We start from the raw sequence: 12,982 nt of genomic DNA, 5'->3' as shown, positions 1-12,982 counted from the left end.
TTAGACGTTACAGGCTTCAATGATATGTATTATTGTTATTAAGTTGTTGTAGTGTACTCAAGTTATACATGTATATTTTATGCAGTTGTAAATTATACAAGTTAGCTGCTTCATTAACATGGTCTGCAAAAAATATTTACTTGTTCTACTATTAAATAAATAGGCCCACATGCTGTTGGTGTCTTATTCCTCCCAGATCAGAAAATATATATATTTGGTCGAATATACAGAAGTATGCAGGTGGTACTTTGGTGTGAGTTGAGCGCCCTGAGCCGGTACGGTACAGTGTCTGCTCTAGACCACACTTGAAAGTAGACTAGTTAATATTTGCTATTCTGCTGCTTATATGCTCGGGCAACACCTCACCGGGTTGCTCGGGCAACACCTCGCCTCATTATTCTCCAAACGTTGAGAGGAATACTAACAATGCATTTGGAGCGAGTATATTATAGGGATTAATCTACTCGCTACAGAACTCCCCCTACCAGGGGATGAAAGGAAAAATGATCAAGAAACGTAGCTGGTCGGTGAATTGTACGCCCTGCTCGCGTTGTATAACCCTCAAAGTTAACTTCCTCCTCTTCGCTGATGTCATCTAACTGGGGTCGTAGGTCGCACTGGATCGTCCGTCGTCGTAGGATCAGGTGGTGGTGCGGCTGGTAACTGGGGTTGTAGGATGGGAGGTCGTAAAGTGTCGTCCGTTGTCGTAGGTGACGGTGCTGCTGGTAACTGTAGTCGAAAAGTGTACGGCGTAGTCGGCGGATGTGTCTCTGGAGGGATGTCTGGGGCAGCGTCACAGTGCGTTGGTTTAAGGCGATCGATGGAGATGTTTACCCGCTGTTCTCGGCGTTCAATGGTGAAGAACTTCGATGTTCGAAAATAGCCTCCATCTGCATGAACCAAAATTCTGGTTCCTCTGCATTGTATGCTGGACACCTGGTAGATAAATCCATGACGAAGATCTAGTTTGCGACTAAGTGTTCTTTCTGATCAGGGGGAAAAAGACACAGGCAATTTGGGGCTTAATTTATTTATTTATTTATTTATTTACTTATTTATTTATTTATTTATTTATTTATATACAAGAAGGTACATTGGGTTTGTGAGAATACATAGCATGGTACAGTAATTGCACTCTTGTAAAGCCACTAGTACGCACTGCGTTTCGGGCAGGTCCTTAATCTAACAGATAATTTTAAGTAGGTAAATTCTATCAGAATTAATAAAATGATAACAAATACATTGCAAGAAAAAAAAATGAGATGAGATAGATTAGTAAGTATATTAAAGCACATTGGTATATTAAAGCTCTGATTGATTACATTGACAGCTTGATTGGTAATTTAAACAAGATTAATAGACACCATACAGCAGATTGACAGTACATATAAGAAGACAGCAATGATCGGAATGATAAAGATGTTCAGATTGGGTACATAAAGATTAGGAGATTGGGTAGCAATAGATACAGTGCAGTTTTAAAGCAAAAGGTAAAAAACTATGAAGATGAAATTAGGTACTTTTTAGTATTGCTTTTGAATGATGCAAAAGTTGGACAGCTTTTCAATTCAATAGGGAGTGAGTTCCATAGACTAGGTCCCTTTATTTGCATAGTGTTTACACAAATTAAGTTTGACTCTGGGGATATCAAAGAGATATTTATTTCTGGTGTGGTGATAATGGGTCCTATTACATCTGTCCAGGGAGAGTTTCAGAGCAGGATTTGCATTTAAGAACAGGGTTTTGTAAATGTAGTTGACACAGGAGAATTTGTGGAGTGAGATTATGTTTAGCATGTTTAGGGAGTTAAACAAGGGGGCTGAGTGTTGTCTGAAAGCAGAATTTGTTATTAATTCTGATAGCAGATTTTTGTTGGGTAATGATGGACTTGAGGTGGTTTGCAGTGGTTGAACCCCATGCACAGATACCATAATTAAGATAGGGGTAGATTAGTGCATAATATAGAGAGATGAGAGCAGAGTTAGGTACATAATATCTGATTTTGGAGAGTATACCAACTGTTTTAGAGACTTTCTTATTTATGTGTTGTATGTTGGTACTGAAGTTGAATCTCTTGTCTAGGAATAGGCCAAAAAACTTTCCATAATTTTTATTGCTAATGTTTACATTGTCTATCTGAAGCTGAATTGCATTTGTAGATTTACTTCCAAATAAGATGTAGTAGGTCTTTTCTATGTTAAGTGTTAGTTTGTTGGTTGACATCCATAAGTTGACTTTTTTTAGTTCATTATTAACAACATTATTATTTGAAACATTATAACATTTGAAAAACAACGGCGGGAAAAACGCTGGCGGGTGGCACCGGCACCGACACTGCTGCAGAAAATTCGTGTTAATTTCGTCTCCACTCAACGTTGCATGGCCCAACTGCTGCCCAGCACGAGTTAAGTGCATGGAGACTTAATATGCCATAACTCACAGTGAACCTCAACAGTAATCAACCAAAATTAACCAATTTGAGATGAAACCCTCTCAGCTCAAAGTGACCTTCAAAAGCTGGAAAAACAGATCAATCTCCTTCAGATTCACCAGGCGGCTTCCGAAGATGACCAAGAGCAACAACAACTTCATGACTCCCTGATAATTAGCTCTACTGATCTACCTGATGAACAACAAGGTGAGAATTGTTGTAACATAGCCCACACCCAAATTAATTCAAAGATCAAAGTCAATGTTGATATCAAATCAGCTATCAGGATAGATAAAAACAGTCCCCGTAGCAGTAGGAGAATGCTCATCAAACTTGCAAATCCCTCTGTTAAGTTTGACCTCATACAATCAGCTGCTAAGCATAAAACCAACCTCTATATAAATGAGTGTCTTACAAAGCAGCGTGGAGCCCTCCTCTTCAGGCTGCGTCAAATTCGCAAACTAAACCCTGGTCTTATCAAGCAGTGCTACACTAGGAATGGAACGATTATTGCGAAGAAAGAAAGTGCAGGAAAAAGATATGAAATAAAGTGTGACCAACAACTACTGGCCTTCTTTAGAGATTGTGGTATATCTGAAAACCTGAACCCGACCAACACCAGTACTTAAAATAACTTTTTCAGTGCCTGAGCTTAACCTAACTTAATCTAACTTTGTCCAAGGTGCTGTCTCTGTCTTACCATTTACCTAATGTTCTCTCATTCATATAACTTCCTAAATAATCCGTCAAGTCTCCATGCACTTATGCAAGCATCTACCTCAGTTTCATTGTAAAATTTTACTCTTAAATCTAATCTTACCCTATTCCATTTAAATTTTAAATTTAATTGTATTGATTTATGTCATTTATTGAAATCAATTATTGATCTCATTTTGTTCTCTTAATTAAGTTCATACTAATTATAGGTTAAAAACTAAGCTAAATAAAATTTATTATCTTTAAGATTATTTTACTTTACAATTATCATTTGTCAATTTTTTTATATATTCATCTTGACAGTCTCTACTGATTTTTTGTTCTCTCCACCAAACTTGTGTATCCTCCATGGCTATCTAGTGACCTTTATTCTACCTCTAATTGTTTCAATTCTTTTGTTTACTTGCATTTATTGTTGTGTTTTGCCATAATTATTCTCTAATTTTAGCAGACTCAATACTTTGTAAGCTCTTATTGTATTGTTATATTATTGTATTGTTGTGTTGTGCTATAATTACTTTCTATTTTACAGCAGATTTAGTATTTATCTGTTCCTGTAATTGCTTGTCCCGGAGGTCCAGGGACACCATCCAAGCTCCCGGCTCCAAGAGGAGCCGAACCTGAGACAGCGTAGTCATCCGAAAGGAGGGGCAATGAACCCAGGGGTTCAGATGGGACAAGTCCAGAATGAACCGCAGGTCCGCGCAGTCCCGTTTCGGAACCGGAAACAGACGGGAAACCCAACTGAGGGACGACGTCGTTTCGACGACGGCCAAGCGTACCCACTCCAAGACGACTCGACAGAGCACAGGGGAAGAAACCTGCCCTGCCAGCCCCGACCCCCCAAAGGGGGGAGGGGCCACCCAACGCCACCGCAGGCCGCGAGACACGACCCGAAAGGCCCACGAATCGTGGGACCAGGCGTGGGCGAACAGTGCAAGCCGCCCCCCCTTCGCCCCGTCAAGGGGGCAAACCGCGAAAGGGCCGGCGACCCTTACGAGACCCAGAACCCTGCACAGCGCGAACACCGCGCCGACCAGACGAGGGAGGGTCCGCAGGAGGAGCCAACCCCGAACCTGACACCAGAGGCCTACCACGATGAGAGGAACCCCGAGCCCTGGCACGACCTTTCCGGGAAGACCCACCCCGGGACCCCCGGAAAACCAACAAGTCCGACATCGGACGACAAGCCGCCGATGCAGCCTGAATATACTGCGCCACGGCCGACTCCTCAAACAGAAGAGGACAAAAAGGTGAAGAACGCCTAAGAGCCAGAGCCCAAGCAGATTCCACGGAGGAACCCAGCACCGCCTGCCGACACACGAGACGGGAAGCATAAAACAGGGAAACCGCATCCCGCAAAATCGGCGTGAACAGCTTCAACAAGGCTGTCGACGAACGCGCAGCCGATGACTAGGTGCCGGACCCTGGGACGGACCCAAGCGTCCTCACATCCTCCACGAGCCAATCCGAAGACAGGTCCAGGAGGGAAAAGAACTGTAAGGCTGAAGCCAAAAGGCCCCGGGCGAGCAAGTCCTCCGCAACAAGCGCAGCCGAAAGGGAGGGAACCTGCACATGGAGCTGAATAACGCCCACATTGTGGGGAAGGGCAGGGGCAAACAAGCACTCATTCAAGTACTCAAGTTCGCCCCCCAGGAAAACCTGAAGCACCGTGGAAGCTTCCCGCCACTCCAGCGTGAGGGAACGACAAAAGGAATGCCAGGAATCCAGAACAAACAAGGGGCAGTCTGCTAGCCAGGACGACTCCGGAACCTCGTAACGGAGCCAGAAAGGGAACAAAGTCCCAAACCTGAATGTGGACGGATCCATTTCCGAGGCATAATCCGGGTCAAACAGGAGGTAAGCTGTAAAGGCCGCCCGCACCACACCAGGTTGGATGCGATAAGCCGAAAACCTCCGGAAGGACGGAACCGACGTACCCGGGGAAACACGGAACCGATCCCGGGGAGGGGTCGACACCAAATCCAACTCGTACGCAGAGGGGGGGAAAAGAAAACCCCACTAATTGTAACAATAAGCCCCGCTCAGAGGGAAGAAAAACCCAGGCGGGGTCCAGCGGGGCCCAAGGCCCCCAAGTCAGCCCCTCCCCAGCCTCGAGGTCCTTCACCACAGGACCCGAGGCCGAGTGCTCTCCCCAAGCCCCGACCCCACAAGACAAGGACGGAGCAGCCGGAAAAGCTGGAGGAAGGGGGGTCCACTGGTCAGACCCTGAAGCTTCGGCCGGGAGACAAGACTCGAATGCCTCTGCCGCCCCCCCCCAGGAAGGGGCACCCCCGAAGCTGCCCGAGTCTCGAGATCAAGTAACCCCTGCTCCGACCCCGAAACCCTCAGATACTTCGGGGCTGGAAGCAGGGGGGGGGGACCAGAACGAACAGAAGGGGAAGGACGAGGAGGTGCGGACTGAACTAGGATCGAAGCGACCCCCACCCCCAAGTCCGGGTCTCGAAAAGCAAAGCGAGACAGCCCCGGGGCATCCAGGTGAGCAACCAACCGAGATCGTTGCAACAGACGAAACCTAGACTGCAACGCACGCGCCGCCTGTACCCGAATAGAATCATCAGAGGATTGGGTAAATTGAGTCACAAGCAAGCAGCAACACTCACAGGACTCAGGGTTGAAAGTATCACCGACCCAACAGGCAGCGTGGCAGAGGCAAAAACAATGAGGGTCACCCTGAGACAAGGGGACCGAGCAACCCTCAAACTCGCACACAGCGAGTGGGGACTCCGGGGTCACATCCATCGGACCCACGCGCCCCCTAGGGGATTCCCAGGGTCCTGAGCGTTTACTTTAAGAGGACTCGCGCTCAGGTAATCCCAGGCAGGGTGCTGCAAACTGGCGCCCAAAACAACCAAGCAAACTTCTAAAGCTGAACCCCAGGGACGTGTACACTCACGGGGACCTAGCAGGGGGTGCCACCGAGGAGAACAGTGGAAGGGCAAAAACAAACTGAATAAAATGACAGAACCCCCCACCAGGCAAAAAGAAAAAGAAAAACAAAACCCCGCAAGAGGACAGCGAACCCCAAGGAACAGAGCCGGCCGCGATGTCGGGAAATACAAGCTGAGCAGCACCCTGCGCTCCTACCAGTGCAAACTGCCTCTTACCTGCCAGTAACAAGGGAGAACAGAACACACAAGAGCCCAACATGCGGCCGAAAAACCGAAAGGTAAAACGGACCAGCAGAGGCAGACCCCGAGGAGCCTGTGGAAGGTGGCCCCAAGCCCCAAGGGCAGTACTTACAGGGCACCTAGGGAAGGCAGCCCTAGGCGCATGCAGCCCGAGTACTGAAGATAACTCCTGGCTCTCGCACCCACAAAACCAACACCACACGCAAAGCACAGTGCAGTAGCGACACCGGAGCCAGAGCACACGACCATCGCCTATAGCATCAGCCTCAAAAACTGAAGTGTGGGTAGCCGGCGTGGGGGGTCTGGGGCTCCCCCTTCCCCCTCCTGGGGAGGGGGGAGCTGCGCAGACAGCGGCGCGGCGGTGTGTGACGTCACACTAGTTTGCTTGTTTTCGGTTGGGGAGTTCTATTTACTAGTTCGGTTTTTGATAGCAATTTTAACCAGAATAGGGGTTTGTTTTGAGGCGCTTACCTTTCTGGGTGCCTGTTCCGGTCGATGGCAGACATAGAATGCTTCCAACCACACGGGGGTTTCTATAGGCCATTGCTCCCCTTGCCTCTCTGAGGGGGCCCGGTTCTGGCCGTGGTCCCCGGTAGGCCTAAGAACTCCATACACATGACTGATGCCAAAGTCTGACATTAGCATATCAGCCTGGGATAGCTCCGGGGAGCCGGCGGGGCTCCCCCCAGATTGAGATTTTGCCTGAACCTGGTCAGACATTCATTCACATAAACAGTGGATTTACTAGCGACTGCAGATGAGATAAGATCAGACTTACGGGAGCAAGTCTGAAGGTTCTGTTACAACCTTCAATGAAGCTTTTGAGGTCAGGATTGGCATTACAGTTCAGCGTTTTATATATGTATAATACACATGAGAGAATGTGCAGTGACTTAATGTCTAACATATTCAGAGATTTGAGTAGGGGTACCGAGTGATGTCTGGGACCAGAGTTGGATATTATCCTAATAGCAGCTTTGTGTTGTGTAATTAGAGGACGTAAATGATTTTGGGTAGTAGAACCCCAAGCACAAATACCATAGTTGAGATATGGATAGATGAGGGAGTAATAGAGAGTTACCAGGGCAGGGCGGGGTACATAATATCTGATCTTAGAAAGAATGCCAACAGTTTTTGAAACTTTTTTTGATATATTTAGAATGTGTCCCTGGAAATTCAGCTTGTGGTCAATGAGAATGCCAGGGAATTTGCCATCTAATTTGTTACAAATTTGGGTATTGTTTATTTTGAGATTTATTTGATTAGAGGATTTATTGCCAAACAGAATATAGAAAGTTTTGTCAATGTTAAGGGTGAGTTTGTTGGCGGTTAGCCAAAGATGGACTTTATTTAGCTCAGTATTTAGTGTGGCATTTAGAGCAAGGGGGTCAGGACTGGAGTAAATGAAGGTTGTGTCGTCAGCAAATAGAATTGGTTTGAGGTGTTGGGAGGCATTTGGAAGGTCATTAATGTCGATGAGAAAGAGGAGAGGGCCAAGTATGCTGCCCTGAGGAACACCAATGTTGATGGGTAGGGTGGGAGAAATTGAATTATTCACAGAAACATACTGGAGCCTGTCAGTAAGGTAGGATTTGAGGTACTGCAGGGAGTGTCCTCTGACTCCATAAAATTATCAGATATCATTAGTTTGGGACAGGATCTGCGAGCTGCAAATCTACAAAAATTTTGGATGAAGGCTTCGGCACTCATGTCAGAAGTCACTTCTAGATGTACGCCTCGTGTGGTAGCACACGTGAAGAGGCAAATATAAGCTTTCACTGGTATCTTATCTGGATTGCCAGTGAGAAGCAAGGCTCCTGTGTAATCGACACCAGTGGTCTCAAAGGGACGAAGATGAACTACTCTCTCCTTAGGGAGTGGTGGAAGTCCTGGGTAAGGACACACTCGAGCGTCGTATCTTTTGCAGATCACACAGAACTTAATGATTGATTTGACAGTTTGACGACCTTGAGGAAGCCAATATTTCTGTCTGAGGTCGGTGAGAGTGTCTAACACTCCGCCATGCAAAGTACCTTATTGATGGTGATGCAAAACTAGAAGTTTTGTAATAATGTGGTGACGTGGTAGAAGGATTGGATTCTTTGTATCCAAATCAATTTTTGCATGAAGCAAACGTCCTCCACACCTTAATATATTATGAGTGTTGGTATCATATCAGATACCTAGAGACTTGGTTAATTTATCTGGAAGATTTTCATATTCAATTCCATATGTCTCTTGTTGTGCACGTTTGATCCAGTAGAGGATAGGATTGGGAAACTTATGTCTGATTCCTATCTTAGCAAGAAAGTCAAACACATGTGCTGTCACTCTTAATAACTTACTCAAGTTAGAATAATTGTGAGGATTAATAGCTGAGATTCGATGAGGTTCTGGTTCTTTCATGGGAGTAGTGATATTGGTCACTATGACTTGTGGCTTCTGTTTGGGCCACTGACCACTAACAAGCCATGAAGGTCCATTAAACCACATCGAAGACTTGATTAGTTGTTTTAATGTTAACCCTCGTGATAAGTGTTACAACCTTCAATGTTACAACCAATGTTGCCTTCAATGTTACCTTTGTTACAACCTTCAATGAAGCTTTTGAGAACAAGAAAGACCTGACCTCAAAAGCTTCATTGAAGGTTGTAACAGAACCCATGAGCACCACACCAGAAATAAATACAGTTTTGATATTCCTAGAGTACGACTTAATCAAACTAGAAACGCTCTAGAAATCAAGGGACCCAGAATGTGGAATGACCTTCCCAACCATGTTAAAGACTGTACCTCTCTCAACCAGTTTAAGATAAAAACTAAACACTACCTAATAAATTCCCTGTAACCTACCACACTCTTCTATTGTCAACCCATGTCTGTTATTTTTTTTAATCAACACTGTCATCCTATTGTATTTGTGCTGCTTTTTCAGTCATGTTCCCCCTTTTTTTTATCTTTATTTGTATTTGTTCTCAAACACTTTTTATTCTTTATGCTCAATTAGTATTAAGTTCTAGATATTAATGTTTTTCTTGCCCGAAACGCATTGCGTAATAGTGGCTTTAGGCATTGTATGTACTAGCTCTATCTATATATCAATCCATTAATGTATCATCACTTGTATGTATGTACCTTACCTGAATAAACATATTTATTTATTTATTTATATAAGTAATCTGCAGGATGGTCCTTAGTGGGGACATGTCTGAATTTATATCCAGCAGACAATTCATGAATTTCCCTAACGCGATTACTAACGTAGGGAGTTTTATTGTTGTTATTTCTTACCCATTGTAAGACTGCCGCATTGTCTGACCACACTACGATTTCACCAAAGTGGATATTATTGAGTGTCTTGGTCAGGCAATGAGCCAATCTTACTCCCACCAGCAATGCAGTTAACTCCATTTGAGGTAAAGATCTCTTCTTGATTGGAGCAACTCTTGCTTTAGATGTGAGTAAAATTGATTGTGCACTATTGACTAAGTAGGCTGCAACGCCATACGCTTTGCCAGAGGCATCGCAAAAAACGTGCAAATTTATGGGTAAGTTTTGTCCGGAAGCATTACGAGGAAATTTCAAAACACCTAATTGATTGAAATCCGTTGTGAGTATCTGCCATTTATCTTGCAACTCAATTGGCAACGGATCATCCCATCCCATATGTTTCTGCCAGCATTCCTGCATCAGGAGTTTGCCCCTTATTAATATAGGACTAAGTAAGCCTAAAGGGTCAAATGGTTGACTGACATACGAGAGTAATTTTCTCATGGTGAGGGATGAATTATTAGTTTGTACTGACTTGACATTCATCTCGTCAGTACCTGTGATCCATTCCACGCCCAGAACTTCTAATTGATTAGGCACCTGATAACCCGGAAATTCTTTCTCGATTATCTGGTTTAATGATTTATTGTTTGAGGCCCATGATTGTAGTGGCATATTCGCTCCTAATAACTCACGGTTAGCCTCATGGTAGATTTCTACCAATTTGGATTGGTCATTTGTAGTTCCCTGGAAATTATCAACATACAGGTTGTCACTGATCTCTGCCTTATAAGGGCTATTTGACTTCCTCAAATGTGTATCTAATGTGGCTTGAAGTAGAAACGGGGAAGAAGTCGCTCCGAATAGCACAGAGGCAAATCGGTAAGTTATGACATCACTGTCAGGATCCAGTGGGTCCTTAATCCAGAGAAATTTGGTGTAATTACGATCCTCTTCTTGTAAGCCTACTCTAAGGAAAGCTTTACTGATATCAGCAGCATAAGCGAAAATACCAGTACGGAATCGTAATAGTACATCATGTAGCCTTTGTGTTAGGCTAGGTCCCGTTTGGAGACATTCATTCAAGGACACACTGTTTGGCTTCACTTTGGCACTACAGTTGAAGACAATACGTATTTCTGAGGTTGGAAGAAAACGTGCTCAGATTGGGGATTTGTTTATTTTATAATGGTAAATAATAAATTAATATATAACAATATATAATAAATTAATATATAATAAATTTATATAATAAATTTATATAATAAATTAATATATAATAAATTTATATAATAAATTTATATAATAAATTAATATATAATAAATTAATAAATAATAAAATAATTATTATTATATAATAAATAATAATAATAACAAATAGTATAATGATAAGCAATTATTTGTAATGAATCAAATAGCTAATTAGGATGAATGATAAATAATTAGTATTGACTAGTGCATAACAATAAAGTATTAAGGAATAATTATAATGAATAATCCTTAATGATAAAGTAGAGATCAATTACAATTAATAACTACATCCATAGGTAGTAAATGAAAGTTGCATTAACTTAATTAGACTAATTACAATTCATGGGAATATTTCTTGGCTATCTGCAGGCTTATCACTTTGGGGGTTCCGGCGGAGCACCCCCAAAGATACAGCAAATGCTTAGCATGCTAGAGCAAGTGCCCCTTGAGCACGTCTGTGGGCCGTCCCTTTCAAAATTAAAACAGATGATGCAGAGGATCCCGGGAGGAGGGTGGGCGTTATGTAAGAGCAGTTGCTTGCTTGGAAGAGGGGCCACGCCATCTCCGTCCAGGCTTATATAACCTCGGCTCAATGCGCGCGCAGCTTGGGGCGGTTAAAGTCAGCTTCCAGACATACGTTCTCTTCCACTCAGAAAACCCACCGTTTTTGGGAAAAACAGTGTTCTTTTGGCGTTGTCAATGAATCTCTCACCACAGCGTGATGGGGTAAATAGTGACCTATTTTTCGGTCATCGTTATCAACAACTTTGATAAATTTACTATTGAGTTGTTGTTGAATTAATTGATGATACATGTTCAGTTTGTCTGGCTGTTTCTTCAGCCGTATTAATTGAGACTGTAATTGAGAGGCTGCCATGAAATAATTAACTGGAAGTTGTGGATGATTCAACTTCCATGGTAGTCTCACCCAGTATTCTTTGTCCTTATAGACAACTGTATCCAGATATTGCTGGTAAGTCCAAATATCATCAGGGCTTGGTTGTTCAGGGACAATACCTAAAGAGTCTAAATCCCACAGACGATGTACAGGTGGATCAGACTCATTATCTTCAGATATTTCTCTGAAATGTAGGGGTGACTGTTCCAAGCCTAGTCACGCCACTATTGTATTGTTAGATTGTTGGTTGGTTGACGCTGGATTTTGTTGGAAAAGCATCGGTCTAGTAAGCAACTTGCCTCAAGCAGATGACGACAAATTCATTCCATGTTGTCTGGTGCATCCCGTTATAAAGTTATAATAATGGTCAGAGCCTATAAGTATACCAACATCAGTGAGGCAGTCAGAATTTATTTTGTAGTCTGCTAGCCTCATGCGGTTTCGTTTAAGATATATCGCAGTGCAAGCTAGTCCTGTGACCTGCAGGTCTGAAGGAAGTTTATCTACTACTACCGCTTGTATTGGACTAGTGGAAGATCCAAGTCTCACTAACACCTTGACTACTTGGTATTCACGAGGTCCACTATTAGTCAAGAACCCAGAAATATTCAGTCTCACACTTTTGGCAGGTTTTAATTTTAACTGCTCGACTAATTGTTGTGTGATGAAGGTTTTCTGTGATCCTTGATCAAAGAGACCTCTTGTGTTAACTCTAGATTTCCTGTCAATTAGTTTGAGTTGAGCTGTAGGCAGAGTGGTATTATTGCCTGACTCAGTAGCAAGTACATTTATTTCTTGATGTACCTTGCAATATTGTACTGTGGTAGAATTCATAGAATTCTCCCCAGTTGTCATAGATTGTGTAGAAGTTTTTCTACATAAGGCATAATGATGTACATCTTTGTTGCATCTACCGCATAACCGTAGCTGCACTACACATTTACTGGGATCATGAGAACCCATGCACTTGGTGCATCTGTGTAATTCTTGTAACCATTTAATCCTGGTATTAAAGTTAGGATAAACAGTGCATTTGTAGGTGACGTGTTCTTGATCACAGAACAGACACTTTCTCTCTCTGGCTGAATTTGTCCTTTTAGTAGACATATCAGTTGTAACGTCAGAGGGAGATACAGAATAAATACCTACACTACCACTTCTTTTTCCAGTGGATGGAGTAGTCTTAGGTTTGAATTTATTGGACTTATTCAAAGTCGATTTGGGTTTGACTGAGGTGTCAATATTAGGTGGTTTAGACTCAGG

Source organism: Procambarus clarkii, chromosome 11 (genome assembly GCF_040958095.1).
Source record: "Procambarus clarkii isolate CNS0578487 chromosome 11, FALCON_Pclarkii_2.0, whole genome shotgun sequence".
Taxonomy (NCBI): Eukaryota; Metazoa; Arthropoda; class Malacostraca; order Decapoda; family Cambaridae; genus Procambarus; species Procambarus clarkii.
The sequence above is the reverse complement of the archived record's forward strand: the minus strand, read 5'-3'. Positions refer to the sequence as shown.